This window comes from Rousettus aegyptiacus, unplaced genomic scaffold, assembly GCF_014176215.1.
Source record: "Rousettus aegyptiacus isolate mRouAeg1 unplaced genomic scaffold, mRouAeg1.p scaffold_m13_p_16, whole genome shotgun sequence".
NCBI lineage: Eukaryota > Metazoa > Chordata > Mammalia > Chiroptera > Pteropodidae > Rousettus > Rousettus aegyptiacus.
In genome coordinates, this window is record NW_023416291.1 from 33,900,812 (window position 1) to 33,920,063 (window position 19,252).

At 36.0% G+C, this 19,252-nt stretch overlaps 1 pseudogene; it reads left to right on the forward strand.

Annotated features, from left to right (window-relative positions):
* Positions 1-17,948, forward strand: part of LOC107515056 — a 36,932-nt pseudogene extending 18,984 nt beyond the window's left edge.
* The last annotated feature ends 1,304 nt before the right edge of the window (positions 17,949-19,252 follow it).

Here is a 19,252-nt window from a genome sequence, read left to right on the forward strand (position 1 = left end):
AACAAAACACAGTTATCCGTACACGGAAATATTATTTGACAATACAAAGAAATGCAGTTTTGTTACATGCTACAATGTGGATGAACCTTGAGAACATTATGCTCAGTGAAAGAAATAAGGCACCAAGGACCACATGTTGTACGATTCCATTTATATGGAATATCCAGAAGAGGCAAAGCCATAGAGACAGAGTAAGTTAGTATCTGCCTGGGCTGGGGGTGGGAACTCAATTAAACAGGCAAGAGGTATCTCATTGGGTTGATGGAAATGTTCTAAAATTGGTTCATGCTGATAGTTGCACAACTCAGTAAGTGTACTAAAAATTACTTGAATTGTACATTTTAAATGGGTGAGTTTTATGGTATGTAAATTATACATTACTAACATCATTATAAAAGAAGCTTCCATTGTGCATTCATTTTGATAAACCTAGCTAGAGCCTCCACTGTGGTAGGATATAGTCATAATAACTTTGAAGTTATCCCTGCAATTTTGGTGTTCTTGGAGGGTATGATAGCAATATATTTTCTCAAATGATTTGGGAGTTCAGTTGTTGACGAATCATTTTCAGCATGCATGACACTCTAACTCATTTTTTGGGATTCTGGTATGGTATTTGTTTAGCTTGGCAATGCCATCTTCTCTTTCAGTCTTCCTCCTTTTGCTCAGTTGTTTTGACCCTGCACTTTCTAATTTGATTCTTTCCCTTGTGTTCTTTAAAAGTCCTTTTGGACTTTTTGTGAAACATTGAATGGTTTTCTTTCATAGGCTTTGGCTACTTCAAACTAAATCAGGGTGTAAGTTTCTGGAGAAGGACTCAAGGTTTATGTATTTTGCTGGTTCTCATAGATAAATATCTTTGTATGTGGAGTTTAGCTTGTACCAAACTTGCTACACTCTTATTCTAATAACTGATGTGTAGATATTTGGGGGTTTTCTACAGATAATCATATCTACAAATATAGCCAGATTTTGCTCACTCTTTTTTAATCCTTAACCTTTCTTATGCTTTTGTTGCTTAACTGTCCCTGGCTGGGGCTTGCACCATATCAACTAGAAGTGGTGTTATCTACCTTTGTCTTCTTTCTGATCTTAAGGAGCATTCTTTTTTGTATTTCACTTTTCAGTTTGGTATTTGCTGTAACATTTTTATAGATAACTTTATCAGGGAAAGAAAGTTCCCTTCTTTGTCCAGGGTGTCAGTGTTTTTCTCTTGACCAGATGTTGAATTTTATCAAATGTTCTGCATCTCCTGAGACGATAATATTTATTCATTGATGTATTTTAAAACCCCTAGGACAGTGGTAGAATCGATGGTAGACACTCAATAAGTATTTGTTGAATGAACAAATGAATACATGTAACTTTTCTTTTTTAACATGTTTGTGTGATATGTTTCTTTCATTGATTTTGCACTGTGAGATTAGCCTTGCATTCCTGGATAACTTGGTCAGCACATATCTATTACATATCATCATTCCTAGTTTCCTAACATGATAGGATTTTTGCATCTTTTTGTGCAAGATTAGCCTGCAATTTTCCCTTCTACTGCTGACATCTTCTTGTTGATTCAAGGATGTGCTAGCCTCATAAAAATTAGTTGAGGAAATTCCCCCACATCCCATGACTTCACCTGGATTAACCAGTTGTCAATATATTTTTTGTCAGTTTTATATCCTTCTTTGCTTGTGTATAATTTGCTTTTATTAATGAGCCATTATAGACATGTGGCATCGTTAGCATTTCTCCTACCTTCTATAGTATTTAGCACCCTTGTTTCACATTTATTCTGAGAACAAGGACATTGCCAGGAACTGCAAATCTGAGATTTTCCCCTTCTTATAAGCTAACAAGTTAGCCTGCCACAGTTTCATGGATGTTGGTCAAAGATACCAGACTTTTGGGTCAGAGACAAAGGACTTTATTACAGCAGAGCAGGAAGCATAAGCTCCATGTTCCTGTTAGTTCTCTTACACTCCCAAGTCCCACAGGGGTGACACGAAGCAACTTGGGTGGCTGCTGCACATAGAGTGGGTTTGTGTCACGGCTGAGGAACCCCAAGCTTTTCTAAGGACCTGCAAATAAACTTGACCAACCTTGGCTGCAGAGGGGGACATTATCACACTGGTCAGCAAACAAATCTGTCCTCTGCTGTGAGGATGTTACCATGTAAAGATCCTTGAAGATGTAGTTGGGAACAAAGTAAGGCATGTGGAAATGTGAGCTACCCATGGAGAATTGACTCCTGGCAGACACTGTTCTCTATAACAAAGTATGATTAGTACATTCATTAAATTTAACATTGGTAAAACAATGTTGCTAGCAAACAACCTATAGTCAAATTTCCTCCCACAGATGTCCTTTTTTGAGGATTGGAAATCTATTTTTTTAAAAATTATTTTTTGAAAATGTTATGTAAGAAGCCCTGGGAAAACAGATACTTAAATAGAGCCTCTGGCAAAAGTTACTTAATTCAACTTAAAAGAATCAGGTCAGGAACTCTCTATCTGCAGAGAAAACAGTCATAGTTTTCACAGAAAAAGGCATGAAAGCCTTCACAAGTGCTCATCCTTATAGGACACAGGTGAGGACACAGGAAAGGGAAGTTCTGCTAGTCTAATAAACATGGAAGTCCTCCAGGTGTAGATCCTCACTCACTGTCTACAAGAGGACTCATTCTGAGAGAACTTGTGTCAATCTTGTGACTATAGGGTTGCCTGAGGGCCACTCCCTAAGGCAGAACTCTAGCTCGTTAACTTCTGTGTTTGCTTTCAAGGCCACATGTATCCCTCTCTTAAGTTATTGAACAAGTTATGATAGGTAATATATTTATTTATTATGGCTCATTCAAAATACCGTCTCATTTTTATTTTGACAACTTCCTGCAGTCATGGGTTATTCAGAAATGTGTTTTTAAGATGCAGTGCCAGGGGTTCTTCTCTGCCTTATTTTTCATTTCCAATCTAGTTGCTTTGTGGTCAGTTGGTGATCTTTAGGGTATGAATTCTATGGCGTTGGTTGAGACTTTCCCTCTGGCCCAGTAAAGCAGACACTGCTGGCTGCCTCTATATCTATTCTCTCTGGTCTTCTTACTCTCAGAACTTAGATTTTGCTCAACTTAATGTTTACTTTAAAAAAGAAAAAACCCACTCACTCTCTTTGTCTTTTTTGAAGAGATGATCATCTCCCAAGCCTTGGCCTGTGATAGGTAGAGAGTCGCTAGTGTGGCTTCTGGGAAAGCTCTTGAGAAGGAGACAGTCACCATGCTTTTATCTTCACTTTTTACTCTTTGTCCTTCCTCATCCTTTCTGCCTGGAAACTGGATACAAGGTCTCGAGTTGGAGGGATGTTACCTTGTGACAATTAGGCAGGAGCCACAGGCAAAGATGGTACAGCCAGAACACAAGGCTCCTTGCTCCCCAGGGGTTTGTGTGGCTGCACCAGCCCTGAACTGCTTATCTGTGCATTCATGTCACATGAAAGAAGATTTTTAAAAAAAATCTTCTTTGTAGTTTCACTCTGGGGAATTATTTTTTATTACTCTCAGGAAATTAAAAAAAGATTTTTATTAAAATATAGCTCACACACAATATTATATTAGTTTTAGGTGTACACCATAATGATTCAACATTTATATACCTAAAGAAGTGATTACCATAATAAGTCCAGCAACCACTCTCAGGAAACTTTTATTACTCCCAGCTGAGTACAGTTTCTGCTAGTGTGGTGGCCATGAGAACCCACCCCTCAGTATTCAGTTGGGGATGTTTGTTGGCTGATGGCCCTGGTTGCTGCCCCTCCTGGAACCACCCCCGGAGTTGTAGTACGATGACTCCTAGAAGTGACTGAGCATGTTGGGAGTAATAGTGAAAGCCCATTCCTCCTCTGCTGATGGCTGTGGCTCAAAAGCCTGTACTAGGCTGGCCCAGACTTGGCTAGGCTGAGCTGTCTGAGTCTCCCTATCCAGCCTTCCTTGGTGCTTCTCTCTCCCTTCTGCCTGGGTTTGATAATATCAAAATATCAATGCATGTCATTAAGGACATCTGTTAAAGTTGATTCTGTGACCAATTGTTCATAAAAGCCTGTTTGAAATGGGTTCAGTAGAAACTAGGAGAAAAATTGGAGATAGTAAGGAGAAAGATTTTTTTAAAAAGTCTATTTTGTTTACTATTAACAAAACCACACCAGCTTTCTTTTGTTACTTTTTGTTATATATTTCTCCATCCTTTTCATTTTAACCTTCTGTGTACTTAAGTATTAGATGTGTCTTTTGTAAATAGGATGTAGCTAGATAAAAAAAAAAAAATCCAATCTGAAAATGTCTTTTAATTTGTAAATCATTCTAGTTTCGCACTGTCATTTTAATATATTGGATTAATGTCTACCACCTTATTAGTTATTATTTATATTCTGCATTTTCTTTTTCTTTAAAAAATTGGAACTAGGGAAAAATAGATGAAAATGTACACATACAGTTAAAAAAGTAAACTTGTACCCATTGACCAAGCCAAGAGATCGAATATGGCTCTGTCTCAGAAGTTTAATGTGTGCACCTTCATGATTATTCTCAAGATGAAATAACTATTGTGATTTTTAAATTTATCAGTTCCTCACATAACAATATACTATCAAGGGTTGGCGTTAGGCTAACACAAGGGAATATCTTTGTGGTGATGGAACAGTTCTGTATCCCAACTGTGGGAATGGTTACTTGAGTCTACACATGTGATAAAATGTCACAGAACTATATTATTCCCCTGCCCTCTGAAAAGAGCGCAAATAACAACTGGTGAAATCTGGTGAAATCTGGTTTATACCCGAATTAATAGTATTGCAGCAATGTCAGTGTCCTGGTTTTGAGAATGTAATATGGTAATTATAAGACCTATCATTGGGGGAAGCTGGGTGAAGAGTATGTGGGGACTCTGTATAATTTTTTGCAACTTCTTGTGAATCTTAAACTATTTCAAAATAAAAAGTTACTAAAATACCAAGAAGAAAAAACTGCACAACAGCATGCCAATATATTTCTACATGCTTTGCTTTTTATGGTCATATATTTTAAAGATTTATGTGTTGCATATAGCTGTAATTTATTTAATTGCTGCATGTTGTCTTTTGATGACTACATCACAACTTATTTATCCAGTCTCTAGTGGATGGATCTCTTAGAATGCTTTGCAGCATTTTTCCATTATGGATAATGGTGCCATAAGCATTCATGCACATCTCTCATTGCAGATATGCATGAGTTACTCTAAAAATGAGCTTGCTGGGTGTAAACCTGTATGTTCAAATCTGTTTTGTTTTGTTTTGTACTTTATATTTTAGAGAAGTTAAATGTTATCTCATTGTTTTAATTTGTATTTTTCTGATTACTAATGAGAATAAGCATCTTTCTATATTTATTGGCCATTTTGAGTTTCCCCTTGGGAAGTACTTATATATGTTTTTGCTGCTTTTTCTTTGTATTGTTGTCATTTCCCCATGATATTTAGGAGTGTGATATCTTTGATAGTTTTTTTTTCTTTTGGTTGTAAATGTCCCTCTCTCTTTATGGTGTCTTGCTAGACTGAGATCCTGAATTTTGGTTTAGTCAAGTTTATTGGTGAGTTTTTGTGTCTCATTTAAGAAATCCTTCCCAAACCTCTGATTATGAATAAATATGTTTGGCTTCATTTTCTTGTTCATTGTTTGATGTGTGGTTTCACATTTAAATTCTCAATCAACCTGAAATTAATTTTTGTTTGTATATAAAAGTTTATTGATATGGTTTCAGATTCCATATTGAAATGAAGCTTTAAGAAATGACCACTGTTAATTTTGGTGCATTATCAAACATGGCTATCCACAATTATCTGAAGATGTAAAAATATGCCTCCCTTTTCCATCTGTGTATCTATGTGTAGCTGAATTTATTCGCAGACTTCAATCAAAACATCACATCTCTTCATTAATGTTGCAGTGAACATAGTATACATATATCTTTATGAATAAATGTTTTAAAAAATTTCAGGTAGATGCCCAGAAGAGGGATTGGTGGGTCATATGGTAGCTCTAAATTTTTTGAGGAACCTCCATACTATTTTCTATGGAGGTTGTGCCAGTTTACTTTCCCACTAGCAGTGTATAAGTGTTCCTTTTTCTCCATATCCTCTTCAATGCTTGTTATTTTTTTGTCTTAACAGGTGCAAGGTGGTGTATCATCATAGTTTTGATGTGTATTTCTCTTATAGTGAGTGATGTTGAGCATCTTTTCATCTATCTGTTGGCCATTTGAACGTCTTCTTGGGAAAAGTGTCTGTTCAGGTCCTCTGCCCATTCTTTAATTGCATTGTTTATTATTATTTTTATTGTTGAGTTGTATGAGTTCTTTATAGATGTGGTACATATATACAATGGAATACTACTTATCCATTTGCGACAACATGGATGAATTTTAAGAGTATCATGCTAAGTGAAATAAGTCAGATGGAAAAAAAAAGAACAATATGATTTCATTCACCTGTGGGATATAAAACAAAAAGCAATTGAACAAACAAAACAAACTCATAGACACAGAAAAGTATGGTGGTTATCAGAGGGGAATGGGGTAGGGGAAAGGTGAAGAGAGTAAGTGGGGTCAAATATATGGTGATGGAAAGACACTAGGCTTTGGGTGGTGAGCACACAATGCAATACACAGATGATGCATTATAGAATTATACGCTTGAAACTTATATGATGTCATTAATCAACATTACCCCAATAAATTTAATTAAAAAATAGAAATCCCACTGCACACTTGGAAAAGAAGGACATATCACAACAGACTGATTATAGGAGCAGATATAAGAATCTAGCCATTATCTATTAAGCAGATATTAAAGAGATATGCAAAATAATGCCACTAAATTTTTTGTTTTTGAAAAAACTTTCTAAATAAAAATATTTATGTTTACATGTAATGGTTTATTGTTATTTTAAACAGGTAAGTAAATAATGTTTTTTAAAAACTCAGTTTTAACATCACTATTGAAGCTTAACACTGCTTAAAAAAGATTGGAGCAGAGCCTTAACATTTTACAGAAATGGGAGAAACATTTCAGAAGAATGGGTAAAGAGATTAAGGCAAGAATTTATGTCTAAGAATCAACTGAAACAATCTTAAAATGAATAAATAAGCTAATAATCCATAAGTAAAATAAAAAATAAAAATATAAACAGCTTTTTCCAGATCTATTAAAAATAACAGAAGAAACAATTTCACATTGACATATGAAAAAAACCACAACATAATTTCTCAGGAGTAATTGAGAAAAATACATTAAAATAATACTGAGATACTAGTGTCCTCACATCAGGATGACAAATATTTTTAAATTTCAATAATAAGCAAATATGTGGGAAAACATACTTTATTACATAGGAGTGAGTATAACCATTTTGAAGGACGATTAAGTATATTTAAAAAATGAAAATCAGTGTACCCAGTGACCTAGCAATTCCTCTCTTTGTACCTATTCTAGTAACATATATACCACAAGTACTATCTATCATCTATCTATCTATCTATCTATCTATCTATCTATCTATCATCTACCATCTAATCATATTAAAGTAATGCTAGCTACTGTAACAGATAAGCACTGAAGTCCAGTGGTAACATTAAAGGTGGTGATTTGGGATGAATTGTAAATATATTTTGTGTATTCTTTATATATTCTGGAGGTAGGATGGGTAGGATTTTGTGGTGATAACATGTAGTTTATGAGAAAAAGAAAAAAAAAGATCACGCCAAGGACTTCAGTTTGAGCAACTGCAATAATGGAATTCTCATTAATGGAAATGGAGTAAACCCAAATAGGAGCAAATGTGGGGGGAATCATGACTCAGTCTGCAGTATCTCAAAATTAACATGACCATCACATGCAGTAGTGGAGATGTCAGGCATTCTAGGTACATGCCAAGGATTGAACACTACTCCAAATAATGCTAGAATTCAATAACCTATTTTTTGAAGTAATTTTAGACTCAATAGAAATCGCAGAATTAGCACACCCAGCTTCCCTTAATTATAATATCCTACAAACAATACCACAATGATCAAAACCAATAAGTTGACATTGGCACAATGTTGTTAAGCATTAAATATTTAATATTTAAATAGTAGAATAATTTTTATTTAATAATTCTTTAAATAATTCACTTAATTGATGGTACAGGGCCCAAATAATTTCCATTTAATCAGACCAAGGCAGGATTGCCCATATAGTCTGTGTTTACTGAACACTGCTTTGCAGATTTTGGTGTCTAGAACTAATTTGTGTAAATAGTGGAAAAGGAGAGATAAGATTATCTATACATTTAATTAGGGTTTATGTGTAGAAATAAAAAATTCAGTTTTAAAACTATTAGTTTTCATTTAGTTTTCTCAGCACACTGGATACCAGACAACACACATATCCACACCCACATGCTGCCATCCCCTCATACACACGTTTCATGTAGAAATATAAATGGGGGGGGGGGCTTCCATTCTTAATAAAGAGAACATATTTCAAAAATTTAGAAATGAATATAGCAAGGAAAGAACAATATCTACATGAAGAAATCTTATCCAAAACAATGAAACAAGATCTAAACAAATAAAAAAATTGCTGTGTAAAAAGATTTAATGTAAAGAAAGAAAAATCATTTCTCTCAAGATTAACATAAAAATGTAAAACAAAAACTAAATGAAGTGATTTCAAATTTTACGTGAGGAATAAATGCCAGAGAACAGCCACGTATCTATTGAAACAAAGAAAATGAAGAGAGTCTTACCTTGATGGTATTCTATGGCCTAATGATGAAGCAAGATGACTCTGGTACTAGACTACGTGAGACTGAATAAAAAAAATATATATTTTTAAAAATTGTAACATGAGGATGACGATAGTGCCTACTTTGAAGAGTAGCTCTGAGCAGAAATAATTTAAAGAGGAGACTCATAAAACCTTAGCCATCCCTTTGTTATAAACAGATATTAAAAATTATAGAACTGTTGCAATAAAACAATATTAATAGCCATCCAGCTGGAGGAAGAAAATGTTGGATCTTCATGTCACATCACATACCAAAATATATACTGAATTTTAAAGATTTAAAACTAAATATTTTAGAAGAAAATTAGGAAAATATTTTTGTAACCTAGAGTTTGGATACAGTTTTAAACACACAACAAGTCATTTAGAAACTATAAAGAAAAGAACAGACAAATTTGACCACACAAAAATTAATTTGACTAAAGATCACAAAGTTAAAGGATAAAATGCCAGTTCAACAGAAGCATAAAAAGCATGTGATAAAGTTCAACAAATTTCACATAAAAGCTCTTTACAAACTAGAGATTAAAATTTATTTTATCTGTTAAAGGTCATTGACTCCCCCATACACTACAAATATGGTTAATGGAGAAACTTTTGAACCATTGCTTTGAACATCAGGAACAAGACACGGATGTCTCCTATCAGTGCCACTAATTAACACAATATTGGAAATTCTAACCAACACTATAAGACAGGAAAATGAAATAAGGTACAATTATTGGAAGAAAAGAAAAATATTAAAATAGATTATTTGCAGCTATTTAGACTACTTACATAAAAAACTTCAGATCAAGAAATTATTAGGATAAATTAGTCAAGGTTACTAGATTCATGATCAATAAAAAATCAATACCATTATTCTAGTAATGACGTAAATGATCAATATAAAATGCAAACATATATACACATATGTGGAGCATCCAGGAACGACTCTAGCCAAAGGCGCAAAGAACAAATGTTTAAAGTACATGAACGAAGGGAAGGATGCAACATTCCATGGATTGGCAGGGTTGTCATTATAAATATGGAAATAAATGGTATAGGGCTGTAGACGGATGCGGAAGACAAAAAGAAATGAGCGTGGACCTCCAAGCCCAGCCACACCTCCCAGGCCAGGTCTCCGCCTCTGCCCTGGTCCAACCTTTGCATCCAGGTGGGTTCTAACATAAGGAAACTTGAAAACTTCCTCTGCCTGCAGTTGGAGGAAGTAGGCCACGCTCCTGTCAGGAGACCAGAAGTGGAAGTGTGCAGTAGCAAAGCACACTTCCACTGCACCTCAGCCTGCGTGGGAGGGCGGTTTTGCCTACTTCATTGTCCTGACTCAGGCTTGTGACTCTTGGACAGAGAGGGCCAGAAGTGGTAGGGGCAGGGTCCAAGGTAAGTCTGGCCTTCGTTTCACCGCCTCCCCTCCCCCGCCCAGCTTCTTGTAAACAATGAGCCTTTGACAGGAAGTAAAGTGTGTGACTTCAGGTCCCAGAAGAGGTGGAGGGCATTTCCTCACAAAATCTGCACTCTGTTGAGACCCAAACAGACTGTGCATTCAGGAAGCCCCCTTATCTCTCTTTAATGAGAGGGCTTAAATCTGTGATATGTCATCCTGCTGTAGTTTTAGTGTCACTAGGAAGAGAGGCAGGTTTTTTGGGGAGAACGTTACTTCCGGAAGTTAGAGTTTATCATTAAGTGGATTTCTTTTGGGGCGTACTATTGCATTCCCCCAGCCTTTCTTGTCAGCTTTCTATTTTGAAAAATCTCAAACTTGCTGTAAAGTTGAAAGTTGAAAGAATGTACTTGGCTGTACATCCTTGACCTGGATCCATTAATTGTTAACCCCTTGCCATATTTGACCCCCCCCACCTCCTCCGGCCGCTGAACCATTTGAAACTAAGTGGAAGATTTCATAACAGTTATAGCAGTTAGACCCCTAGTTAGGTATGCATCTTTGGTAGGAATAAGGGAGTTCTTCTACTTGACTATAATATTGTTATTCCACCCAGAAAAATTAAAAATAGTTCAGTTATGCTACCTAATGTATAGTTCATATTCATAGGTCTTATGAAGCTAGTTATTTACTTCATCTAAGGTCCAAAGTTTACTTATTATATTGGTTGTTATTGCCTCTGTACACTCTTAATCTAGAATAGTACCCCTGCCTTTTTTCCGTCCATGACATTGATATTTTTAAAGAATCCATGTCAATTTCTTGCTGTATGGCCACATTATGGATATCTCATTGTTTTCTCATGGTTTTATTTTACTTTGTTTTCCTATCATCTACATTTTCTATAAATTGGAAGTTAAGTCTAAAATAGTAGTTCTCAATTGGGAGTGATTTTTCCCTTGTGAGATATTTGGCAATATCTAGAGATCGTTTTGGCTATCCTAATTTGGGGTACCTCTAGCATTTAGTGTGCAGAAGTCAGGGATATGGTTAAACATTTTACAATGCACTGGACAGCCCCCAAAACAAGAATTGGCTGGTCCCAAATGTTAATTGTGTTGAAGTTGAGAAACCTTGGCCTAGACCAGCATCATTTGTGATGAGGGAAATGTTCTATGTCTGCACTGTTCAATATTGTAGATTAGAATCACAAGTGACTCTTCAGTACTTCAAGTGTGGCTAGTGTGACTGAGAAACAAAATGTTTAAATTTGTTTAATTTTAATTAATTTAAATTTAAAGAGTCATATGGCTAACTTCTTGAACAGTGTGGGTTTGCCAGTTTAATAAGATTCAGGGTTATTGTCTTTTCAAGACAGCAAGAGAGGAATAAAGAAACAAAAGAACTACAAAATGGCCAGAAAACAATTAACAAGATGGCATTACTTATTCATAATTACTTTAAATGTAAATAGATTAAATTCTCCTATCAAAAGATACAGAGTGACTGAATGGATTAAAAAAACCTAACAAACAAAAAACGAGACTCAACTGTATGCTGCTTACAAGAGACTCAGATCTAAGGACACACAGGCTCAAAGTGAAGGAATGGAAAAAGATATTCCATGCAAATGGGAACCAAGAGATTGCAGGGGTAGCTATACTTAGAGCACAGAAAATAGACTTGAAGCAAATAATTGTAACAAGAAACAAAGAAGGTATATAATGAGAAACAGGTCAATTCATAAAGATAATATAACAATTTAAAATAGATATGTACCCAACACGAGAGCACCTAAATATATTAAGCAAATAATAGGGATCTGAAAAGAGAAATAAACAGTGAAACAATAATAGTAGGGGACTCCAAATCCCAAGTTCAACAATGGATACATCATACAGACAGAAAATCAAGGTCATATTGGACCTGACCTACTACTTTAGACCAAATAAACCTAACAGACACATACAAAATATTTTATCCAACAGCAGCAGGATACACTTTCTTCTCAAGCACACATGGAACATTCTCTAGGATACATCATATGTTAGGTCACAAAACAAATCTTAGCAAATTCAAAAAGATTGAAATTATACCAAAAATATTTCCTGACCCCAGTGATATGAAACTAGAAATCAACAGGAGGAAAGCTGGAAAAGTCACAAACATGGAAATTAAATAACAGGCTCCTGAACAACCAATAGGTCAAAGAAGAAATCAAAAAGGAAATAAAAAATACCTTTTTAGTAATCAATATGTTTATTGTAGAAAACAAAGACATGCAAAAAGAGAAATCACCCAAAATTCCATCAACGACATAAACCACTATTAATCATTTTCCAATGCACATATTTTGTAATAAAATAAGATATTATGTTTTGTAATCTGCTTTTTAAACTCAATCAGCTATCCATATATTTAAATATTCTCCATGACATCATTTTAGTAGTTGCATTGTATTTGTTCGCATGGATAAACTATATTTTAACTAATGCCTTGTTAGGGACTTGTTCCAATCTTTCATGCTATTATTAACAATACTAAAGTGAATATCCTTGTAGTGAAATAATTGACACTTATTTTGTATTTTTTTTAAATAAGATACATACCTAAAAGCATTGCTGAGCCAAAGATATTTGCATTTTAGGATTTTCTTGTTTGAATTGCCAAATATACCTCAAAAATGGCAATTGATATTGCAACAAGAAGTATAAGAACTGGTAATAACAAACCCTAGCATTACTACATGTGAAAAATATCTTGAAACAAACAAAATGGAAACACAACATACCAAAATTTGTGGGAAATAGCAAAAGCAGATATAAGAGAGAAGTTTATAGCAATAAATACCTACATTAAGAAAAGAAGGAAGCTCTCAAATCTACAACGTAAGTTTATACCTCAAAGTACTAAAGAAAAACTAAGCCTAAAGTTCGAAGAAAGGAGAGAAAACTCAGAGAAAAAAATGAAGTGGAGAATAGAAAAGCAATAGAAAAGATCAGTGAAACTAAGAGTTGTTGTTTTTCTTTTTAAAAGATAAACAAAATTGCCGATCTTTTAGCTAGACTTACCAAGAAAAAGAGACAGGATTAAAATAAATAAAATTTTAAATTAAAGAGGAAAGATTAAAACTGATATCACAGAAATACAAAGGATGACAAGAGATTAATTTGAACAATTATATGCCAATAAATTGGACAACCCAGAAGAAAAGTTTAAATTCTTGGAAACATACAACCTACCAAGACTGAATCATGAATAGAAATCTGAACAGGTCAATAATTAATAAGTACATTGAATTAATAATCAAAAACCTCCCAACTAAGAAAAACTGAGGACCAGATGGCTTCACAGGTGAATTGTACCAAATGTTCAAAGAAGAATCAACACCAGGACCTCTCAGACTTTCAAAAATTGAATAGGAAGGAACACTCCCAAATTCATATTATGAGGCCAGCATTATCCTGATCCCAAAGTCAAACAAACAGCATATAGTAGCAGAGGCCAAAGTGCAATTGCACCGGCAGACAGTGGTAGTGGTGTCTTCCAAACCTCCTCTACCATCTAGTGAATCCAGTTAGTAAGCCAAGAGCAGTCCAGTGGATCTCTTTCTCATTTGGGGCCAAAGAATCCTGCTCATGGTCCCACTTTTTGAATCAGATTACCTTGGTTGAGTTATGGTGAAGCCAGATGCATATCAGGAGAGAAACCAGAAAGAGTTTTACACTTTTGTTATATTCACAGTTCCCTGGGGGAAAACACAGCATTGCATGCAGCGCCTCTTGGGGGAAACACTGGGGTTGGTCATAAGGCAGAGGGAGGGAGCCAGAACTGTGGGCAAGCACAGTTATTTGGTTTCCATAGGAATGGGAAAGGCAGAATAAGCAGGCTTAGGATGTGAAAATGGTTCCCCCACTGAACAGAAATATTATGGTTTGGGGCTATCTAAAGTCTCCAGATGTTTCTGGTTGAGGCAGGGTTTACTTGGGAACAGCTAGTGGCCATTTTGTCGCTGTGAAAGCATCAGTTTGCAGAAATTAAGGGTATGGGTCAAACATACTGAATGCGAATAGACACAGACCAGTGCAATTGAGTTGAGAGGTAAGAATATGTTCACATACCTATGGTGAATGGAGTTTCGAGAAGATTCCAAGTCCATTCACTGGGGAAAGAAAAATCTATTCAACATATAGTGCCGGGACAACTGGATTTTCACATGTAAAAGAATGAAATTGGACCCCTCCTTCATACCATACACAAAAACTAACTCAAAATGCTCAAAAACCTAAATGTAAGAGCTAAAACTATAATACGCTTAGAAGAAAACATAGGGGGAAAGCTTCATGATTTTGGATTTAGCAGTGGTTTCCTGTCTATAACAGCATCACAGGCAACAACATAAGATAAACTGAATCTCATCAAAACTGAAAATTTTTTGTCACTCCAAAAATTTTAATAAAAAATTGCAAACTTATGTCACAAGACATTAACAAGAGAATGAAAAGATAACCCAAAGAATGGGAGAAATATTTGGAAGTCATATATCTGATAAGGGATTAATAGCCAGCATCTCTAAGGAACTCCCAAAATTACCACCACCACCAAGAAATAACTCAATTCAAAAATGGGCAAAGGACTTGAACACAGGAGGTATTTCTTCAGAGAAGATACAGATGACCAATAAGCATGTGAAAAGATGTTAAATTTCACTAATTATTAGTGACATGCAAGTAAATACCACAACGAGATGCCACTTCACGTCTATTAGGATGGCTGCTATCCAAAAGACAGAAAATAACACACGCTGGTGAGGATGTGAAGAAATTGGAACGCTTGTACATTGCTGGTGGGAATATGAAATGGCGTGAATACTGTGGAAAACTGTATGGAGGTTCCTCAAATAATTAAGCAGAAAATTAGCATATAACCCAGCAATTCCATTCCTGGGTATATATCTAAAAGAACTGAAGGCAGGAACTCTGGTAGATATTTGCACACCAGTGTTCACAGGAGCATTATTCATAGTGGCCTACCAGTGCCAAACTCAAAATTTTACACATTTCATTGTTTTAAACATAGCCTAGACATGGAGATTTTTAGCCATTTAGAGCCTGCCTGCTTTGCATACTCCATGAAATTATGCCCAACATCTGCCAGCCATAGATAAGATAAATCCTGGGACTCTAAAGCTGCTGTACTTCAGAGCTCTCTCACCCTGACTCCTCACCAGGCTCCTGAGCAACATCACCTAGATACATTGGTCCCTCCTTGATCGCCTTCTCCTCCTCGAGTAGGAGTTTGCCTACTCTCGTTCTGAGTAGAAGCTTCCATACCATAGCTTCTGCATTTTCTCATACTATGAGAGACTTTCTCCTACATGCCAGCTTGTCAAAGTGCTGCCCAAATAAAGCTTTTGTATGCTACTGCCACCTCATGCCCAGTAGTCTCTTAAATATCCTACATATGTGTATGGGTTATTCTCACCACTCCCGCCCCTCATATTTAGACAATCAATTTGGAGTTTATTTTTGTGAGTGGCATGAGGAATTTATGTACTTTTATCTTTTCCCAGGTGGCTGACCAGTTAGTTGTCGTAGCACCTTTCATTAAAAGTGAAGAAGTTGGTACTCTGCTATCAACACTTCTTATTTTTGTCCCAGTGATCTGAAATAACCACTTTTATGAAATAAATTTCCATATGTTCTTGGTTCTATTTTTAGACATTCCATTTTATTCCACTTGTCTGTTTCTTGTTCGTATTCTAATACCACAGTTTTAATTATAGTGATTTTATAGCATATTTTAGTGTCTTATCACTTGTTTTTCAGTGTTTTCTTGAGCATCATCAGATATTAAGGTACCATAACGTGTTCTTAAGAACATTGTATGTTCTTCCATAGAAATGCTAGTATCAATTTGCTTAACTCCATTTAAAAACTCATTAGCATTTAGAATTATATTTTTAGTTAACTTGAGGATTGATATCTTTATCATGTTTATAGAAAAACATGTTCAAGTCTATTTTGTGTCTTTCAAGAGTGTTTTCAAGTTCCTCATGTAGGTTTTATATATTTCTTGGTAATTTTAGTACAAAGTATATTTTTCTAGCTATTATAAATGAGGTTTTCTCTATCACTATATCACCTTAATGGTTATTTGTTTGGTAGATGAAACTATCTAGATGGCAATTTTATATTCTGTTAACTTCTTTTATTGTTTACATTAATTTTATCATTGATTCTCTAGGGCTTTCTATGTTTAAAATCCAGTTATTTGCAAAGAGTTTTACTTTCTTTTTTGTAATTCTTATGGTTCTAATTAATTTCTCATATAATTACATTAGCTAATGACATCAGTACACACAGAGATACACATACATGTATACACACAAATAGCTAAAGATATAGGCAATCATCTTAAAGTAGTCACCAATTTCTGTTTTCTCAAGTGCTTATATTAATAATAGGTGTTGAGAGACCAGACCCAGCAGTTTAAAGCCCATGGTGGAAGTTCTCAGCTCAGTCGAGCTCTCTCGCTTTGGCGTCTCTGTCGGTTTTTACTGAGGTTCCACAGGCCCGTTCTTGCCTTTAAGCTCACTGCCAGCTTCCGGGAGGATCCAGACCCCCACAAGGTCAACCTATAGGAGTGGGAGCTTATCACACGGATGACTGCTAGCCCTAGGTTTTGCCAGTAGTGAGGAAGGTGTAGCATAAGATTACTATGGATAGTAGCTTTAACCACGAGTATCTGCTGATCCTGGGCCTAGCAGAGTTATGGACCCATGCTTCTCACCTTGCCCTTGGGGATGACATCCCAGTTCTTGGGGAGAAGTGAGTAGGAGGTATGTAGTCTTTGGGGAGAACAGGTGCACTTTGGATCGGAGCCGAGTTCTTAGCACAGTAGTACAATGGAACAAACAACAAGGACACACCTGTCTGTATATCCTCACCAACCTGGAAGAATCATAATGGTGTACTTTCTGCCTCTGGATTTAAAGACATTCGGTCCTATCACTATCGGGATGCAGCAAAGAGAGAACAACCTTCAGGGTTTCCTGAGTGATCTGGGAAATGCTCCTGAGTTTTCCATCTTTGTCTTCCATGCCTGCGTGCACAAGTGGGACTGACACAACTCAGGAGCAGTAGAGGGAGATTGCCTCCATTATGAAGTGCTGGTTTCTGTTCCCTTCTTTAACTCAGCCTATCAGGCCTGGGTCATTCACTATTTTGAGTCTGAAGGATTCGAGGTCTTCTGTGTCCAATCCTTCTCCAAGAACTACAGGGTCTGCAATAAGTGAGTGGGGAGTCTGACCATGGTTGCAAAAGAACCTGATAGCATCCTGTGCATCCTTTCCCAGATGGAGAAGATCGTGTGCATTACTTGGTCCAATCCCCCTGCTCAGGGAACATGAATGGTGGCCAGTGTGCTCTCTAACCCTGAGCTCTTTAAGGAATGGACAGGTGATGTGAAGACAATGGTCGACTGGATTCTGACCATGAGATCTGAATTCAGGACATGAATGGAAGCCCTCAAAATGCCTGGAACTTGGAACCACATCACTAAGCAAATTGGAATGTTCAGTTTCACTGGGTTGAACCCAAACAGGTTGAATATCTTATCAGAGAAAAGCTGCCAAGTAGTCTGATCGACATGTGTGGCTTAACTACCAGAAATCTAGATATGTGGCCACCTCCATCCGTGAAGCAGTCACCAAAATCTAGTGAAGAAGCATCACCCAAACCAGCATCACCAAAGTAGTTCTCAGTCATGTGTCTTCTTCCCTGCCTGCATGAACCTAGTTGTATATATCACAGAGTAGAGATTACCAATGGACTGAAAGCCTACTCTGGTAAGGTGGCCTCTGTTTAAACTGGCCCCATGTGACAGGAACATCCCTTAAAAAGAAATGCAGTCTTGGGATTTAGAACCCTTTTGGAGGCCAGAGCAAATTAAGGTTTCAAGAAGAGTAAAAAGGTACTTTGATCATGAGACATAGATAACTTGCCCCCATGCTAGAAGCAGGAGTGTTGCCTGTGTTGCTTGTGTGCTTCTATGTGTTGCTTGACTCTGTACAAAGTCTAGTCCTAAAGATCAAGTTGTCTGAAGAGCCACATGTAATTGTGAGTTTTGGCTGTGTCATTAAAACTCATCATCTCCAACTCCTCTCCCACCACTAAAAAAATAGGTGTTGAATTTTGTCAGCACCTATGGGTATAATCATGATTTGCCTTCTTAGACAGTATATATATATATATATATATATATATATATATATATATGGTGTATTATTTAATAAATTTACTAATAATGGAATCAAACTTGCATTCCTAGAGTAAATTCCACTTGGCAAGGTTATTTTCTTAATGTGGTTTTGTAGTATTTGCTAAATTTTAATGTAGCTCATTTGAATCAATATTCATAAGTAACATAGCTCTGTAATTTTCCATTTTTTTTGTATCCTATCAGGTTTTATGTGAATGTTATACTTGCTTCATAATAGGAATTAGGAAAGTTTTTCATTCTCATTGCTCTTAAATAATTTATGGAGTACTGGAAATATCTAAACTTTGAAGTTTTGGTATAATTCTTTCATCTAAAACTTCTGGGATGACATTTATAGTGCGTTGATGCTGGACAAGTGTGCCAAAAACATTCAATGGAGGGAACAAATAATTTCTTCAACAAAGGGTGCTGGGACAACTAGATATCCACATGTAAAAGAATGACGTTGGATGCCTACCTCACACCTTATGCAAAAGTTAACTCAAAATGGATCTAAGAACTAAATGTAAGAGCTTAAAGTATAAAACTCTTAGGAGTGAACAAAATGGTAAATCTTTAGTGGTCTTGGCTTTGGCAGTGGTTTCGTAAATATGACACCAAAAACCATAAGAAACCAAAGAAAAAACAGACAAGTTGGACTTCACCAAAATTAACTTTTTTTTACGTGCTTCAGAGAACACTATAAAGAAGTAAAAAGACAACCTTTTGAATGGGAGAATATATTTGGAAATTCTGTATCTGA